Below are 20777 nucleotides of genomic sequence, written 5' to 3'. Positions count from 1 at the left end.
CAGAAAGGTTCCCCGAAAATGCAATGGATTAGACAAATTTGGGAATCAACTCTTGCAGGTATCAACACGTGAATGTTAAATAAATAAGACTTAAATATGTAACATGTTCTCAGTAATATAATGTATCAAAACAATTCGGATTACTTTCAGAGCCACATAATCAATTTAGTTGCTAATCCACCTTACTTCGAATAATACGTTTTTGTGTGAATGAGAGAGAACAAGAGAGAATGTCAGGGAGAAACAACAGTGAGGGAGGAAAGTAAACAAAAAATGCAATTAGGTCAAAAAAAGCTATAGATTTGTAGATAATGTCACGCAGGCTTTCTGATCAATGTAACCGCATGTCACCTGAGCTTGTGTCCAGACTCCCTGCCTCTCTTACATTCTGTTCCGCCCCGATAGCATAACTAATTAACTCCTTGGATAAAACACAAGCGGTTGAGGTAGTGGGATGTGGGGTGAGGGGTGTTGACATGGTAATCAGAATCCTCCCTCCCTTATTTACCAAAGGTACTAGTGTACAGAACAAAGGGCAAAGCAAACAAATTGCAGTGACAGAACCTCTACAGTATAATCAACCAGAACTGCATGGGCCACCAATGGCATATTGTACAGAACCTGGCTGTGTTTTGGCTGTGTTCCTAAAAAACTGAATTCCAATAGAACTGAAATCATAGCCATACAATCAGTTAGTGTGGATGTGGAACCAGTGTTCACTTGCCATGGTGTAGTCCATGTGTGGCCCTGTACTATAGTATACAGGACACTCTCCCTGAGGAACCAAGCCACTGGGGCTCTCATTTGAAATACAATGCAGATACTAGTGATATAATTAATTACTCTGTAATCCAGCAAATGTGCTACAAAAGTGGCTACATTTCCACTAAGGGATTATCTATTGTGTAATGAAGGACAAGAGCCAAAATAAAATACAGTTCCCTTAAGAGGACAACAACTAGCCAAAAAACACTAAACCACTTTAATGGGCCCATAGAGAACTCACACACTGGTTTAACCCTGTGTTAATCAGCTATAAACATACAGTACAAGTACTGTACATGACACACACACACACACATGCCCCAGATTTTCTGTCCCTCATTACTCTCTCTTAACTTTGTCTTTTAACTATCCTTCAGAATAATTTCAGTGCAGTACCATAGGGATGATTATCTGTGCGCTTATCCAGAGCTCAGCTGTACGCTGTCCCAATTATAGTGAGCGGAGTGCATTCATTTGGCACATAAGAGGAAGAGAGACTGGGACGTAACCCTGGTTCATGAGAGAGACCACATCAAATCAAATGTATTTATATAGCCCTTCGTACATCAGCTGATATCTCAAAGTGCTGTACAGAAACCCAGCCTAAAACCCCAAACAGCAAGCAATGCAGGTGTAGAAGCAAGTTGGCTAGGAAAAACTCCCTAGAAAGGCCAAAACCTAGGAAGAAACCTAGAGAGGAACCAGGCTATTAGGGGTGGCCAATCCTCTTCTGGCTGTGCCGGCTGGAGATTATAACAGAACATGGCCAAGATGTTCAAATGTTCATAAATGACCAGCATGGTCAAATAATAGGTCTGGGACAGGTAGCACGTCCGGTGAACAGGTCAAGATTCCATAGCCACAGGCAGAACAGTTGAAACTGGAGCAGCAGCACGGCCAGGTGGACTGGGGACAGCAAGGAGTCATCATGCCAGGTAGTCCTGAGGCATGGTCCTATGGCTCAGGTCCTCCGAGAGAGAGAAAGAAAGAGAGAATTAGAGAGAGCATACTTAAATTCACACAGGACACCGGATAAGACAGGAGAAGTACTCCAGATATAACAAACTGACCCTAGCCCCCCGACACATAACCTACTGCAGCATAAATACTGGAGGCTGAGACAGGAGGGGTCAGGAGACACTGTGGCCCCATCCAATGATACCCCCGGACAGGACCAAACAGGAAGGATATAACCCCACCCGCTTTGCCAAAGCACAGCCCCCACACCACTAGAGGGATATCTTCAACCACCAACTTACCATCCTGAGACAAGGCCGAGTATAGCCCACAAAGATCTCCGCCACGGCACAACCCAAGGGGGGGCGGGGCGCCAACCCAGACACGAAGATCACATCGGTGACTCAACCCACTCAAGTGATGCACCCATCCTAGGGACGGCATGAAAGAGCACCAGTAAGCCAGTGACTCAGTAATAGGGTTAGAGGCAGAGAATCCCAGTGGAAAGAGGGGAACCGGCCAGGCAGAGACAGCAAGGGTGGTTCGTTGCTCCAGAGCCTTTCCGTTCACCTTCACACTCATGGGCCAGACTACACTCAATCATATGACCCACTGAAGAGATGAGTCTTCAGTAAAGACTTAAAGGTTGACACCGAGTTTGCGTCTCTCACATGGGTATGCAGACCATTCCATAAAAATGGAGCTCTATAGGAGAAAGCCCTGCCTCCAGCTGTTTGCTTAGAAATTCTAGGGACAATTAGGAGGCCTGCGTCTTATGATCGAGGCGTACGTGTAGGTATGTACGGCAGGACCAAATCAGAGAGATAGGTAGGAGCAAGCCCATGTAATGCTTTGTAGGTTAGCAGTAACACCTTGAAATCAGCCCTTGCCTTGACAGGAAGCCAGTGTAGGGAGACTAGCACTGGAGTTATATGATCACATTTTGTGGTTTAGTCAGGATTCTAGCAGCCGTATTTAGCACTAACTGGAGTTTATTTTGTGCTTTATCCGGGTAGCCGGAAAGTAGAGCATTGCAGTAGTCTAACCTAGAAGTAACAAAAGCATGGATTAATTTTTCTGCATCATTTTTGGACAGAAAGTTTCTGATTTTTGCAATGTTAAGTAGATGGAAAAAAGCTGTCCTTGAAACAGTCTTGATATGTTCGTCAAAAGAGAGATCAGGGTCCAGAGTAACGCCGAGGTCCTTCACAATTTTATTTGAGACGACTGTACAACCTCTAAGATTAATTGTCAGATTCAACAGAAGATCTTTTTGTTTCTTGGGACCTAGAACAAGCATCTCTGTTTTGTCTGAGTTTAAAAGTAGAAAGTTTGCAGCCATCCACTTCCTTATGTCTGAAACACTGGCTTCTACCGAGGGCACTTTTGGGGCTTCACCATGTTTCATTGAAATGTACAGCTGTGTGTCATCCGCATAGCAGTGAAAGTTAACATTATGTTTTCGAATGACATCACCAAGAGGTAAAATATATAGTGAAAACAATAGTGGTCCTAAAACGGAACCTTGAGGAACACTGAAATTTACAGTTGATTTGTCAGAGGACAAACCATTCACAGAGACAAACTGATATCTTTCCGACAGATAAGATCTAAACCAGGCCAGAACTTGTCCGTGTAGACCAATTTGGGTTTCCAATCTTTCCACAAGAATGTGGTGATCGATGGTATCAAAAGCAGCACTAAGGTCTAGGAGCACGAGGACAGATGCAGAGCCTCGGTCTGATGCCATTAAAAGGTCATTTACCACCTTCACAAGTGCAGTCTCAGTGCTATGATGGGGTCTAAAACCAGACTGAAGCATTTCGCATACATTGTTTTTCTTCAGGAAGGCAGTGAGTTGCTGCGCAACAGCCTTTTCTAAAATGTTTGAGAGGAATGGAAGATTCTATATAGGCCGATAGTTTTTCATATTTTATGGGTCAAGGTTTGGCTTTTTCAAGAAAGGATTTATTACTGCCACGTTTAGTGAGTTTGGTACACATCCGGTGGATAGAGAGACATTTATTATGTTCAACATAGGAGGGCCAAGCACAGGAAGCAGCTCTTTCAGTAGTTTAGATGGAATAGGGTCCAGTATGCAGCTTGAAGGTTTAGAGGCCATGATTATTTTGATCATTGTGTCAAGAGATATAGTACTAAAACACTTGAGTGTCTCTCTAGGTCTTGGCAGTGTTGTGCAGACTCAGGACAACTGAGCTTTGAAGGAATACGCAGATTTAAAGAGGAGTCCGTAATTTCTAATAATCATGATCTTTTCCTCAAAGAAGTTCATGAATTTATTACTGCTGAAGTGAAAGCCATCCTCACTTGGGGGAATGCTGCTTTTTAGTTAGCTTTGCGACAGTATCAAAAATACATTTCGTATTGTTCTTATTTTCCTCAATTAAAACCTGTCTAGGACACACGTTCCGCTAAAGGAACCCCCCCAACATTCCCCTGAAAAGGCAGCGCGGGAAATTCTAAAATATTTTTTAGAAATATTTAACTTTCACACATTAACAAGTCCAATAAGGCAAATTAAAGATAAACATCTTGTTAATCTACCCATCGTGTCCGATTTTTTTATGTTTTACAGCGAAAACACAACATATATTTATGTTAGATCACCACCAAATCCCAAAAAACACAGCCATTTTTCCCTGCCAAAGATAGAGTCACAAAAGCAGAATTAGAAATAAAATTAATCACTAACCTTTGATAATCTTCATCAGATGGCACTCATATGACATCATGTTACACAATACATTTATGTTTTGTTCGAATAATACGCATATTTATATCCACAAATCTCGGTTTACATTGACGCCATGTTCAGAAATGCCTCCAAAATATCCGGAGTAATTCAGGGAACTCAATGAGTAATGCTGTATATGGCCCAGGGGGCCTGTAAACAGTAGCTATAAAAAGTGATTGAGTAGGCTGGATAGATTTCATGACTAGAAGCTCAAAAGACGAAAACATATTTTGTTTTTGTAAATTTAAATTTGCTATCGTAAATGTTAGCAACACCTCCGCCTTTGCGGGATGCAAGGGGGATATGGTCACTAGTGTATCCAGGAGGTGAGGCTTCATTTAACACAGTAAATTCATCAGGCTTAAGCCATGTTTCAGTCTGGCCAATCACATCAAGATTATGATCAGTGATTAGTTCATTGACTATAATTGCCTTTGAAGTAAGGGATCTAACATTAAGTAGCCCTATTTTGAGATGTGAGGTATCATGATCTCTTTCAATAATGACAGGAATGGAGGAGGTCTTTATCCTAGTGAGATTGCTAAGGCAAACACCGCCATGTTTAGTTTTGCCCAACCCAGGTCGAGGCACAGACACTGTCTCAATGGGGACAGCTGAGCTGACTACACTGACTGTGCTAGTGGCAGACTCCACTAAGCTGGCAGGCTGGCTAACAGCCTGCTGCCTGGCCTGCACCCGATTTCATTGTGGAGCAAGAGGAGTTAGAGCCCTGTCTATGTTGGTAGATAAGATGAGAGCACCCCTCCATCTAGGATGGAGTCCGTCACTCCTCAGCAGGCCAGGCTTGGTCCTGTTTGTGGGTGAGTCCCAGAAAGAGGGCCAATTATCAAATTCTATCTTTTGGGAGGGGCAGAGAACAGTTTTCAACCAGCGATTGAGTTGTGAGACTCTGCTGTAGAGCTCATCACTCCCCCTAACTGGGAGGGGTCCAGAGACAATTACTTGATGCCGACAGATCTTTCTAGCTGATTTACACGCTTGAAGCTATGTTGCGCTTGGTGATCTCTGACTGTTTCATCCTAACATCGTTGGTGCCGACGTGGATAACAAAATCTCTATACTCTCTATACTCGCCAGTTTTGGCTTTAGCCAGCACAATCTTCAGATTAGCCTTAACATTGGTAGCCCTGCCCACTGGTAAACAGTGTATAATCGCTGTATGATTCGTTTTAAGTCTAATACTGCGGGTAATGGAGTCGCCAATGACTAGGGTTTTCATTTGTCAGAGCTAATGGTGGGAAGCTTCGGTGTCTCAGACCCCGTAACGGGAGGAGTAGAGACAAGAGAAGGCTCGGCCTCAGACTCCGACTTGCTGCTTAATGGGGAAAACCAGTTGAGAGTTTCTGTCAGCTGAATGAGCGACACGGTTGAGCATTCCTACAGCATTTACCTCCAGAAACCATGAGAAAGTTGTCCGGCTGCGGGGACCGTGCGAGGGGATTTATACTAACGTTACTATCTGTACTTACTGGTGGCACAGACGCGGTTTCATCCTTTCCTACACTGAAATTATCCTTGCCTAACGATTGCGTCTGAAGCTGGGCTTGAAGCACAGCTATCTTCGCTGTAAGGCGATCGTTCTCCTGTATATTATGAGTACAGCGACTGCAATTAGAAGGCATCATGTTAATGTTACTACTTAGCTTCGGCTGTTGGAGGTCCTGATGAACCACGTCCAGATAAAGCGTCCGGAGTGAAAAAGTTGAATGAAAAAAAGTTGAGTGAGGGAAAAAACAAAAATATAAACGATAATTAAAAAGTAAAAAAACGTAAAGTTGTCAGGTAGCAAAGTAAGGTTGGCAACAAAGTGCACAAAACGCACAGCAACACATAAACAAGTCTGCAAGTTGTGACCGGAATTGGCGTCAGACATCACAGTCAAGATGAACCCAATGCCAATAGTAGAGTATATACAGAAATGATGAACACAATATCTAATTAAACTGATTGCTTTAGAATTAATTACTTGATCGAAGAAGATACTTTGATATTGCTCCCTGGTATTTGAGATGGCCATAATATCTCAGGAATGTTTTCCTGTGAACTGCGGTGTAGAAACAGCGGGTAGCTATAGCTTTTTATAGGCCTGATCGTGATTAAGAGTATTTTCAATGCTTCTATATCTCCCTTCAATGAATTCTTCCTATAATTTATTCTTATTGCAATACTACCTTGGAGGTATTGTATAATTTTCAGATGACAATTAAAATGTTATGATCCATTTTCTTAATATGGCTTAATAGCGTATTTGCGTAGTGTCTGTATATCATTTAGGAATTCTAACTAATTCAGTCCTGTTGGTCACACATTCCTGTTGAACAAAATGCACTATTAGACAGTGCCTTGTACTTTATCTTCTAGGGAAACTTCTTCAGTGTTGCTGGGCTTTGATCCAAGCTTTTCTATATCATATCCAGTTTATTGATTTTGGGGAAACTGTGTGACTAAATGAAGGGAGTCTTATTCTGGTAGTCTCCAGTTGGAGAGGGAGAAATGGAATAGAATCAGACAGAGGAAGCGCAGGGGAAGACAGGCCTGCTAGACAGAAGGAGCAGTTTGAATGGAAAACCAGCTTTGAGACATTAAAGGAAGCGGGAAAAAGAGGACAAATTGAAAATGAAGGAGGCACCTGAGAGGTGGTGGGGTTCCAGAGTCTGGTCAAACAGCAACTTCAACCTGCATCTCTTGAGAATACAAATCATTCACTCTGTCTCTCTCTCTCTACCAGCATACATTTTCAGTATTTTTAAAAATACATAAAATCAAGATAATAAACTAACAAATCTCAGAGTCCATACCTTTTCCCATTCATCCTTTCCAAATGCACCATGCATTTCAATACCTTAGAAGGTGCCTGCCCTGCAATATAAAATAGGAAAATTATGAATTTAGCATTGCTAAGACAATACAGATACACCCACGCAAGTTCTAGATGATGGAATACTTTAGTGTATCTACATAATGTCATGTATCTCACAGCACTACTCCAAGGGAGGTGTAATGATCAATTCTGCTTTAAACAGTAGCATTTCACTACACCGTTTACACCCACTGTCTCCTGTGGACATGAATAATACACTTTGATTTGATATGATCTGGGTCTGATGGAAAGAGGGATGACAGGAACTTCTGTCACTGAGTGATATGTCACTCATATGTGATTTAGTGTTTCAATTTATGGCACCTGCGGTTATCCTTTTATTTTTTAATTTGTAATATTAATACCGCCAGCGGCCAGCTCAGGGGAACTTCACAATGTATAGTTTAATAGAATTCTTCCTGACTATGGAATATTAATAACTTGTAGAGTAACCATTCTGCATGATGTTCTTTCTATCTGTTCACACTAAGAATTTGCAATTCCTTTATTAACCATAAATAATTACCTAGCCATAACTTTTGATCTAACCAAAATAGAGAAATTGGAATTAGTCATTAACCCCCTATTTGATTCATGTTTGTTTTTCCCTTTGATGTGTTAGTGTGGAAGTGTTTGAACACAGTAATAGGTTTCATGTGCCTATGCCTCTGGGAGGTGTTATTCTTTTCTCTTGAGCTGGGTAAATCTCTGGTGAATTGGAAACAGCAGTCTTGTATTCAGTGATTCTCTCCTTTAAAGATATATGAGAGCAGTGCTGATTTTAGCATGTAAATCTTTGTGGGGTAAACTCCCCCCAAAATGCTGGGATGCATGCCAGCAAAGCCACTGCACAACACTAAACAATACATTAATTGGACTATAACGGTGGGAAACAGTGCACACAAACTGCCTACAGCAGGATCCCAACAGCATTCCCAACACATTACCACCACTACACATGGCTATCAGCTGAGCCTTGTCTGGCAGCGAAACAGTTAATTCAGCCTCATTTACTGCCTTTAAAAACAACATAGCTGATATGGCTGACAATTTTCTACTGACAATTGAGATGTACAAACTATGGCATAAGGGGACAACGAGCAGTTAAGAGGCAATCCGTAATTCCGATTAGACATTAATGAGCGAGCTAGGCCGGATGTAGTCAATATAACTATTTGTTCAGCACTTTTGAAATGTACAGCAGCAGAATTTAGAACATGGTCCATTCTTACAGTATTCTCCCTGTACACCAAGTCAGAACCGTAGGATAAATAAAGGGGACATATAAGCAGACAATAAAAGCTCTTACAATATTCAATTATTATATTTCTCTAAAATAGGCTATAGGCTACATGTGCACCACCAAGTCAGAACAGTAGGCTACATGATGAGTGGAAAAGGGACCAAATTATCAGGGTGAGGCAAACGGTCTACGAACAGCTCACTACAGAAATTACACTTAGTATTACTTTCTTGTCTACAGTATATATATCTCCCTGGCATATTACATAATTTATGCAGCAGCATACAATACATTGTTGTACTCACCTTGTTGTGATGTGTTCAATTGAAAGGGAAGATGGCACTGTGGTTCTTCTTGTGGACTCTAGAAATAGGCCCAAAGTAAATAAGGTCTGTGTTTCGTGTGGGCTTAGCCTGGCATGACATTTTGATAAATGTGTAAATCTCTCTCAGACTTTTATCAATATATTCACCTGTATTTACACCCCAAAAATGAAATTTGCATTAGCTGCTAATGTGGCTATCATACAGAACTACAAATGCCTGTCTCAAGCTTCACGTCACTTACCAGGGCCATGATGATCATGAGAAGACTGCCGAATCCAGGCAAAGGTAATGTTAACAAGATGTTGTCATTAATAAATTGTCTACATTTGTTAAAATTTACAATTTTGTGTACTGTCTTGGGCAATTTACACAATACTTGTTATCTAGCTAGCTAGCTTATGGTTAGCTAGCTACCGTAGTTAGCCTGACTAGATGGCTACCCGGCTACATTAGCCATGTTTTTGTCTAGCCATTTAAATGCATTAGAAATTCATGATAGCTAATTTACATTTTATAAAACAACAGTTCAGCTTGCTAGTTAACTAGCTATGTGTGTATCTGTCTGTGGGTTTGAGGTGGGAAGCCTACTTCAAGTAGCCTACTACTTGACTTGTAGCTACCCTAGCTAGCTCTATTATTTTGGTCTGTCTTTTTGGGAGGTTTCAAAGATGGACTGATTAGGATCTCTTCAGTCAACAGTGTGCTTACTTTACTGCGGGAGACATTGATCTGTTTGCTGTTAGAGAGAGCATGTCATTAGTATAGATACTAGGTAAGGTTCTGTATCCTTATTTAGTACTACAAATTAATTGTTATTCACACGTTTAATATTGATGCCAAAATACGAAATGCATCTGCACCTCTTCTATTCCAGAACCTTTGGGTGTGCTTGAGTCGTATTACCTCTCTATTAAGTAAGCTTTTTCAACCTCGAACATTACTCTCCTACAATGGTCTGTTTCAGTCATTGCAGGAAGTCCTAAAGAGCAGGAGTGTTTTGTCCCACCCCAGCTCTTACACCTGACTTAAATAATCGACATAACAAATCATGGCAATGGTACTGGTATATACCACATGCTCCACTCTCAAGTTGAACTTGAACTTGTTGACTGATGCCAAGGTGGCAGCTGCTAAGAAGAAGGAAGCAGCTGCAGCCAGAAGATTGCAACCAAGGCCGCACTGGTCCACCCCTGCCTAGTATCTGGCTCCACAAGGGGGGGAAATGGGGCTTAGATCCTTCAGTTGAAACTTGTTCCCCCTCAGGTTTAGTTTTATGTTCAAGTAATTGAGTGACAGGTTGGAGCAAAATATGGATCCCCGGCCTCCCGGGTGGTGCAGTGGTCTAGGGCACTGCTGTGCCACTAGAGACTCTGGGTTCGAGCGCAGGCTCTGTCACAGCCGGCCGCGACGCACAATTGGCCTAGCATTAGGGTTAGGGAGGGTTTGGCCGGTAGGGATATCCTTGTCTCATCGCGCACTAGCGACTCCTGTGGCGGGCCGGGAGCAGTGCACGCTGACCAGGTCGCCAGGTGCACGGTGTTTCCTCCGACACATTGGTGCGGCTGGCTTCCGGGTTGGATGCGCACTGTGTTAAGAAGCAGTGCGGCTTGGTTGGGTTGTGTTTCGGAGTACGCATGACTTTCGACCTTCGTCTCTCCCTAGCCCGTACAGGAGTTGTAGCAATGAGACAAGATAGTAACTACTAACAAATGGATACCACGAAATTGGGGGTAAAAAAATATATATATATGGATCTCCGCTGCTCTGTGTCAGCACAATAGACAAAGCGTGCCGCAGAATGTGTATGGGGGCTATGGAAAGCCATTTTGGCGCAGGGCTTCCGTTAGCCAGAATTGCCGGGTTTTGGCAGACAAAAATGAAAATCCTATAAATAAAATTGTAGCCGGACAAATTGTCCGGGGCTGCCCTGCTGCTGAGGAAAGAGAGAAAGCAAGAGAGGAGCCTTGGCCTGGGCTGCTGTTGACTACTTGAGAAAGAAAAGGAAAGTGTTTTGATTGTATAACATTAAAACATCAGAATATTCTGGAGCCCTATTTTAATAGTAAATTACAACAACAATAGCATAAATGTCTTCCCAAAATGCATGACAATCTCTGGATTAGGTTGCACATGAACATATTTTGAATCACAACATCACAAGATTGTGAAATAATGTATTTATTCAATATCATCTCAGTCTAAAACTTTTTAATAAAGCACTGTGAATTATGTTAACCTCTTCAACCTATGGGGGCGCTATGTCATTATTGGATAAAAAGACGTGCCCGTTTTAAGCGCAATATTTTGTCACGAAAAGATGCTCGACTATGCATGAAATTGACCGATTTGGAAAGACAAAACTCTGACGTTTCCAAAACTGCAAAGATATTATCTGTGAGTGCCCAAGAACTAATGCTACAGGCGAAACCAAGATGAAGTTTCATACTGGAAATGCCCCAGATTCTGAAGGCGCTGTGTTCCAATGTCTCCTTATATGGCTGTCAATGCGCCAGGAATGAACCTGCCCTTTGTGTCGTTTCTCCAAGGTGTCTGCAGCATTGTGACGTGTTTGTAGGCATATCATTGGAAGATTGACCATAAGAGACTACATTTACCTGGTGTCCCGCCCGGTGTCCTGTGTCGAAATTATTGCGTAATCTGTAGGTCCATGCGCGTTCCATTTCTTCAGAAGAGAAAGTCAACTGCCACGAAGGATTTTATCGTCGATAGATATGTGAAAAACACCTTGAGGATTGATTCTAAACATCGGTTTGCCATGTTTCTGTCGATATTATGGAGTTAATTTGGAAAAAAGTTCGCGTTTTAATGACTTAATTTTCGTTTATTTTCTTACCCAAACGTAATGAAGAATGATGAAGAAAACGGACCGATTTGTCAACACAAATAATCTTTTTTTTTTAAAACGGAACATTTGCTATCTAACTGAGAGTCTCATCATTGAAAACATCTGAAGTTCTTCAAAGGTAAATGATTTTATTTGAATCCTTTTCTGTTTTTTGTGAAAATGTTGCATGCTGAAAGCCAGGCATAAATCCTATGCTAGGCTATCAATACTGTTACACAAATGCTTGTTTAGCTATGGTTCAAAAGCATATTTTGAAAATCTGAGATGACAGTGTTGTTAACAAAAGGCTAAGCTTGAGAGCAAATAGATTCATTTCATTTGCGATTTTCATGAATAGTTAACGTTGTGTTATGCCAATGAGCTTGCGGATAGATTTACACAATCCTGGATACATGTTTTTTTCGTAGCTAAACGTGACGCAGAAAACGGAGCGATTTGTCAACACAAATAATGTTTTTTGTAAAAACGGAACATTTGCGATCTAACTGAGAGTCTCCTCATTGAAAACATCTGAAGTTCTTCAAATATGCTTTTCAACCAAAGCTACACAAGCATTTGTGTAAGAGTATTGATAGCCTAGCTTAGCATTCAGCAGGCAACATTTTCACAAAAACAAGAAAAGCATTCAAATAAAATAATTTACCTTTGAAGAGCTTCGGATGTTTTCAATGACGAGACTCTTAGTTAGATAGCAAATGTTCATTTTTTCCAAAAATATTATTTGTGTGACGAAATAGCTCCGTTTTGTTCCTCACGTTTGGCTAAGAAAAAGACCGGAAAATGCAGTCACTTACAACGCCAAACTTTTTTCCAAATTAGCTCCATAATATCGACAGAAACATCGCAAACGTTATTTAGAATCAATCGTCAAGTTGTTTTTCACATATCTATTCGATAATCTATCAGTGGTGGCAGTTGGCTTCTCATCAGAAGCCAGCGGAAAAATAGTGCAACTCGAGATTACGCAATAATTGCGACGGAGGACACCAAGCGACCACCTGGTAGATGTAGTCTCTTATGGTCAATCTTCCAATGATATGCCTACAAATACGTCACAATGCTGCAGACACCTTGGGGAAAACGTGGAAAACGTAAGCTGACACCTAGCTCCTTCACAGCCATATAAGGAGTCATTGGCATGAGGCGATTTTTAAAAAATGCGGCACTTCCTGATTGGATTTTTATCTGGGTTTTTTCTGTAACATCAGTTCTGTGGCACTCACAGACAATATCTTTGCAGTTTTGGAAACGTCAGAGTGTCTTCTTTCCAAAGCTGTCAATTATATGCGTAGTCGAGCATCTTTTCGTGACAAAATATCTTGTTTAAAACGGGAACGTTTTTCATCCAAAAATTAAAATAGCGCCCCCTAAATCCAAGAGGATTTAAACAAATTAGGGACATTTGGGTAGGCTTGATACAAAATGTTGAACAGAAATGAAATGGTTTATTGGATCAGTCTAAAGCCTTGCACATACACTGCTCCCATCTAATGGCCAACATCTAAATTGCACCTGGCCTGGAATAATACATTATGGTCTTTAGCTTGTATTTCAAATATGTTTTTTATTTTGTATGATCTTTTACCAGATATAATTTGATATAGTATCCTACATTAATTTCACATTTCCACAAACTTCAATGTGTTTCCTTTCACATGGTATCAAGCTCAGGTCCTGAGCTACAGGCAGTTAGATTTGAGTATCTAATTTTAGGCTAAATTTGGTAAAAGAGGGTGGATCCTTTCAAGGGGCATTTGAAAAACCTCCATGGTCTTTGTGGTTTAATCTGTGTTTGAAATTCACTGCTCGACTGAGGGACCTTAAAGATAATTATATGTGTGGGGTACAGAGATGAAGTAGTCATTAAAAAATCATGTTCAACACTATTATTTAACTCAGAGTGATTCCATGCAACGCATTTTACTCCTGAACTTATTTAGGCTTGCCATAACAAAGGAGTTGAACACTTATTGACTCAAGACATTTCAGCTTTTCATTTCTACTTAATTTGTAAAAACTAAAAAAAACATAATTCCACATTGACATTTTGGAACAGTGATCCCCCAAAAATAAAAAATAAATAATTTATGTCACATGCGCCGAATACAACAGGTATTCGGACCTTACCTTACAGTGAAATGTTTACTTACAAGCCCTTAAACAACAATTCAGTTTTAAGAAAAATACCAACACAAAAAAATTAATAAAAGTAACAAATAATTAAAGAGAAGCAGTAAAATAACAATAGTAAGGCTATATACAGGAGGTACCATGGTGGCACTGGTTAGACGAGGTAATTCAGGTAATATGTAGATGTAGGTGGAGTTATTAAAGTGACTATACATAGTTAACAACAGAGAGTAGCAGCAGCGTAAAATGGGGGGGGGGGGGGGGGGTTAGAAGCCTCTCGGACCTAGACTTGGCACTCCGGGTAGCACTTGCCGCGCGGTAGCAGAGAGAACAGTCTATGTCTAGGATGGCTGGAGTCTTTGACAATTTTTAGGGCCTTCCTCTGACACCGCCTTGTATAGAGGTCCTGGATGGCAGGAATCTTGGCTCCAGTGATGTACTGGTCCGTACGCACTACCCTCTGTAGTGCCATGCGGTCGGAGGCCGTGCAGTTGCCATACCAGGCAGTGATGCAACCCGTCAAGATGCTCTCAATGGTACAGCTGTAGAAACTTCTGAGGTTCTGAGGACCCATGCCAAATCTATTCAGTCTCCTGTGCCCTCTTCACGACTGTCTTGATGTGCTTGGAACATATTAGTTTGTTGGTGATTTGGACACCAAGGAACTTGAAGCTCTCAACCTGCTCCACTACAGCCCCATCGATGAGAATAAGGGCATGCTCGGTCCTCCTTTTCTTGTAGTCCACAATCTTCTCCTCCATAGTGGACTTTCAAAATATGGCAGCTTAGACACAACAAATTAAGGGAGGTGGGGAGGAGAGAAAAAGGACATTTATCGTGGATAAATTCTAGGACTGTCCTAACATTAATCATATACCTTGTACACAAAGCGCTGCCTATTTGGAATAAGAAATAGTTAAAGTATTTACGTTTTGAATGCCATTCACTGTTTCTCTGTCGGATTGATAGTTTCATAATTTTTATATTGTCTACACTAGGTGTTACCCCAGGGGTATGCGCAATGCCATCTGGGGTACGCCAAATAAAAACGTGGTTCACATTTAAATAAAATAAAATAAAAATAATTCTTCACATTTTCAAAAAGTCCATTATTCTTTCCAACAGGGCTATACATTTGGGTGAGTTTTGTTTCTCACTTGAGTATCCTCATTTCACTGCCAAAAATAAAATTAAACCATCTAGTGTTCAGCAAAATAACAACACAATGTCAAATACAGGTAGCCTAGTGAAATAATTAACATCCAATCACATTAACCATTACTCTCTCACGAGAATTCCACTAACAGTCCATATGTAGCCAAACGTAGCTGCTGCTCATTCTGTTTGCTCGAAAATCGATAAATGGTAAAAAAAAGTAAGGCCTGTGTCCATAGAGACACATACCAGCTCTCCTGTAGTACTGCTACTACCAGCAGGACTACACCTGCACCTGTCGACGACACAGATTGTTCTGCTTCCACGAGCACATCCAATGCTAGCATCAGTAATTCTACATTTGTTGTTAGCCCTGCTAATTGAGAGACGAGCTTCACGTTTTCTTTATTTGTCTGACCGCTTGCATGATGATGAGTTTCTCACACGACTGGCCTATCTGGGTGATGTTTTTCTCACTTGAATGATCTGAATCTAGGATTAGAGGGACACTCCGCAACTATATTCAATGTGCAGGACAAAATTGAGGCTATGATTAAGAAGTTGGAAGCTCTTCTCTGTCTGCATTAGGACAACAACACACAGGTGAGAGTGGATTCTCGGCCCTCACTAGCATGAAGGATAAATACACACACAGACTGTGTGTGGAAAATGATTTAAGACTGAGACGCTCTCTAATACAACCCAACATTGCAGAGTTATGTGCAACCTTCAAAGCACACCCTTCTCATTAACCTGTGGTGAGTTATTCACAATTTTCGATTAACAAATAAAGTTTTATATGTAAGATGTCTAAATAAAACGCAATATTATTGATAATTATTATATTGTTATTTGTGCCCTGGTCCTATATGAACTCTTTGTCAATTCCCATAAGCCGGGTTGTGGCAAAAATGTGACTGGTGCCTCAATATATTAAAATACATATCTAATTATTCCTACTCGAGGAATTTCTTATATTACCATAGCACAACATTACACATAGGAAAATGCCCTACGTACATGGGGCCTGTGTTGCATTTAGTCGTGGGTGGTAAATGCAACATTTTTATATTTGGTCTGGGTTTTTAAACTTCTTAAGGCTAGGGGGCAGTATTTGAAGTTCGGATGACTAACATGCCCAAAGTAAACTGCCTGTTACTCAGGCCCAGAAGCTAGGATATGCATATAATTGGTAGCATTGGATAGAAAACACGCCAACAGTTTCTGGAACTGTTAAAATAATGTATGTGAGTATAACAGAACTGATTTGGCAGGTGAAAACCAGAGGAGAATCCATCCGATATTTTCCATTCAAAAGCTTGTCTATGGGATATGATATTCAAAGGAATTCCTCCCAGATTGCGGTTCCTATGGCTTCCACTAGATGTCAACAGTCTTTAGAAAGGGTTTCATGCTTGTTTTTGAAAAATTGGTTAGTAGTTGTAGTTTTTCAAGGTGGATATCATTTAGACTGCAGTCTTGAGGCGCGCACATGTTCATAAATGACCAGCATGGTCAAATAATCACAGGCAGAACAGTTGAAACTGGAGCAGCAGCACGGCCAGGTGGACTGGGGACAGCAAAGAGTCATCATGTCAGGTAGTCCTGAGGCATGGTCCTAGGGCTCAGATCCTCCGAGAGAGAGAAAGAAAGAGAGAAAGAGAGAATTAGAGAGAGCATACTTAAATTCTCACAGGACACCGGATAGGACAGGAGAAGTACTCCAGATATAAAAAACTGACCCTAGCCCCCTGACACAAACTACTGCAGCGTAAATACTGGAGGCTGAGACAGGAGGGGTCGGGAGACACTGTGGCCCCATCCGATGACACCCCCGGACAGGGTCAAACAGGAAGGATATAACCCCACCCACTTTGCCAAAGCACAGCCCCCACACCACTAGAGGGATATCTTCAACCACCAACTTACCACCCTGAGTATAGCCCACAAAGATCTCCGCCACGGCACAACCCAGTCCATACTACATTCCATCTTAAATTGTATAGTTTATTTACATATTAGGGTACCTGAGTATTGATTAGAAATGTTGTTTGACTTGTTTGGATGAAGTTTATTGGTAACTGTTCAGATTCCTTTGTCTGCATGTTGAACGAGTCGAACGGGTGGATTACTGAATCAAACCCCCCCAACCTGAGATGGATTCTCTGTGAGAGACGTGATCAGGCAGGGGGAGGATAAGAGAGCAGCACAGCCTTGGGCTTGGCAAGGAGAAAGAATGAAGGGGACCGTCAGAAATATGACCCAACTGAAATGATCCAACTTCCCACCTTGAAACTGTTGATAGTCATTGTTCTCCTACTGAGACATCTGCCTGGGCTTAGGGCCCAGTTTCAGGGATGATCTCAAGTGTGGTGACAATATGTCATCTTGATTGAGAATCAATCCCATACAAGGTAATACTATGGCATCGTATAAGCCCTTCCCTCTACATGTCTGAATGTCTATTCCACCTACCTCCCTTCATGCATCTCCCTTGGCATTAGCCATTCTAGGCACACAGACCTCAGCACAATGTAAATTATTCAGCTTGGCCTGCCGGAGGCTGGGAGCGAATCATAAATTGCGGCAGGTCTGGGGCTATTTCATACGGGTGACCATGGTTAAACGGAGCTAAACATCAAAGCAGAAAATAGCATCCAAAATCAAGTTAAATTACTCGGGGAACAAAAGCATTTTGGTTTGTTAATTTAAACCTGCATTTTACCTTTAATTCCTACAGCTATGTATCCATGAAGGGAATTTATAAATTGTGTAAAGGATAGCAACATGCTTGACTTACAGACAAAAACATGGTTTTCGTAATAGTTTCTGTAAACTCTTCAGCTTAATCCGATATCCAATGAATGTCAGTCAGGCATGATCAGTGATCACAGCCCAAGATGGAAGGAGCAGCAGATTTCATAACCAGTTAGGTTTTAAAAAATAAACAGCTTTATGGTAATAGCTTCCACCTCTGTGCCTCTGAAAGCCATAATGAGGCACTTTGAAATGTGTTAATTGAGGTGAAACAAAAATGTCTCCTGTGTTTCAGAGTCTGGATTATTGGCTGTCAGGCTGACAATTTGGTGCAGTTTTTTCTCCGTTACTCATGACCTTGTTTGATGGAGTGATGAGTACCTTTAGAAGTGGGTGAAGGCTGCCAGTCTGGTGGTGTTGGGCACAGATGCCAGTTTGTGGATGAGCTCAGGAGGGCAGCGGCCATGTATAGTGAGGCAGTTTGTTGTTTAATTACACGCTGTGGGAGTCACCTTGCTCAAAGTGACTCTGTTCACACGCCTAACCAAGGGCACAGGGTAGGAGCCTGTCCCCTGCAGCCTGTTCATGTAGAAGTACGCATGCACAGGCCATACTGTTTGCCATAAAAAGAAAGTTAAGAGTTCAAAAATAGCACGATGGCTGAGTTAATTGTCTGTCTTTATAAGGTTTAGTGTCTCGTTAACCGGTCACAAATCAGGCAAGGCTCTCTTCTCTCTATCTGAGAGAATAGACATTGTAGGTCTACAACTACTCCTCCATTATGAAAAGGTTATATTTGATCTAACAACACTTCCAAGATTAATCAAATATTGTGTGCTCTTTTTTCATCCTGCTAAATCCGTAGGGCTTACAGAAATTAATACAACCTAATGTATGTCCCTGATAAGCAGCTCTATGATATGAACTGTTGCATGGGATAGTGCCAGTTTACATTCATTTGACATGTGCCCCTTCTCTCTGATGATGTCACATTTCTGTGCATCAAGAGCATCGAAGTGAGGCCAAACCAATTTTATCTCCAAAGTACTTATATCAGCCAGTCTGTGCGATACAGAAATCCTGTGAGGAGGCATCCTGTTACTTTAAACAATATCCTCCTCTATAGCTACGGGCTTTTTTCCTCAACTGGACATGATCAAGGATTATTATCAAAAGGAAATGCTTTTCAGGCTTTCCCATGCTTCTAGGGTCTCACTTCTCTTCTATACCTAAAGGAACGATAGAGGAATTCAGAGTGGGAGGTTGGAGCTTTTGAATTGAGGCAGTTTTCTGTGGGTCCCCTTCCATCCTTCTCCTGGCCCATTTCAACGCTGTCCTGTACTCAGGCCGCTGCCACACATTGCTCCTAAATCTGAGGAGACACCAGCAGGGATGTGGTCAGCTGGGGGAAGATGGGGGGGCAAGTAGTGTCTCTGGGATGGCAGGACAGCTGCAGCACCTCTTCGGTGTTTTCTAGTTTCAAATATATAGCAGCAACCTTTCAACTGCAAATATAGCCCTAATGTTTTCCTATTCCAGTTTGGGACTTGAAAATAAGTTTCCTGCCTTTCTGTACCCACAGCCATATGGTGATGTCCCCCCCTCCCTCACTGATAATGTGTGCTTTTGAAGAAGCAGGAATTATGTATTTGACAGTGAAATGCAACCAAAGCCGGCTCATTTGCTTTGCTTCTGGTGGTCTCATCCCTTTATGCATTCATTTTGCTCAGAAACACAGAACGTACCCTTCCTCCACTGGAGTTTGGTCTAAGTTGACACATCTTTATGTGTGCAGTGAAGAAAAGAACCCACACGGGTGTGGAAATGGCAGAAACTTCAAGTCAGAAAAGTCTCCAGAACAGTTACACAGTTTGACTCCCACTCCCTGTCTGGGGTTTTCTGTGGTTCGTTCGGACCCTTGTCAAACATGGTAGTATCTACATTTATCAGACTACTCAGACTGCTATTGCCTGTAATAAAAATATTACTCTCATTAAATCAGTCTAAAGTAAAATTTACATTAGATTGCATTTTCAGTTATCTTCAAATTATGATATCTATTTTCTACTGCATAGTGTCACGGCTTTCTTCTGTTGAAGGAGAGGCAGACCAAAACGCAGCGTGGTTATTGTGATACATCTTTAATAAAGATGACAATAGAACAATATACAAAAACAAGAAACGTGACAAACCGAACAGCCCTATCTGGTGTAACAAACACAAAGAAAGGAACAATCACCCACAAAACCCAACACAAAACAGGCTACCTAAATATGGTTCCCAATCAGAGACAATGACTATCACCTGCCTCTGATTGAGAACCATATCAGGCCCAAACACAGAAACAGACAAACAAGACATCCAACATAGAATGCCCACTCAGATCACACCCTGACCAAACAAAACATAGAACATACAAAGCAAACTATGGTCAGGGTGTGACACATAGTATATCATTTTTTGTGTTTTCTGTCTCCATGCACCATCTGGACAAAATGGGTCAGTGCAGTTGACTTTGCCACAGAGTATCTATATCTTGTCATTTTTAAAATAGACAAGTTTTGCAGAGCACAGACCAATGTTACAGTATGATTGAATGAATCTAATTTGATAATTGAAGGATTTTTCAGAGGGCTCATTGTAAAGGGAATTATCACCATTCTTCAAGACACAGCTCACCCTAGGCTGGTGTTTAACAGCATGGGGGATGATTCACTCTTTTCCTATCATATCAAGGAATTAAGAAATATAGAATTATGAGCTCAAAAGTGTTATTAGGAACATTGATCCATGTACTACATTTACATTACATTACATTTAAGTCATTTAGCAGACGCTCTTATCCAGAGCGACTTACAAATTGGTGCGTTCACCTTAAGACATCCAGTGGAACAGCCACTTTACAATAGTGCATCTAAATCTTTTAAGGGGGGGGGGGGGGT

This window comes from Oncorhynchus nerka, linkage group LG19 (genome assembly GCF_034236695.1).
Source record: "Oncorhynchus nerka isolate Pitt River linkage group LG19, Oner_Uvic_2.0, whole genome shotgun sequence".
Classification (NCBI taxonomy): Eukaryota; Metazoa; Chordata; class Actinopteri; order Salmoniformes; family Salmonidae; genus Oncorhynchus; species Oncorhynchus nerka.
This window is presented reverse-complemented; position numbering follows the sequence as displayed.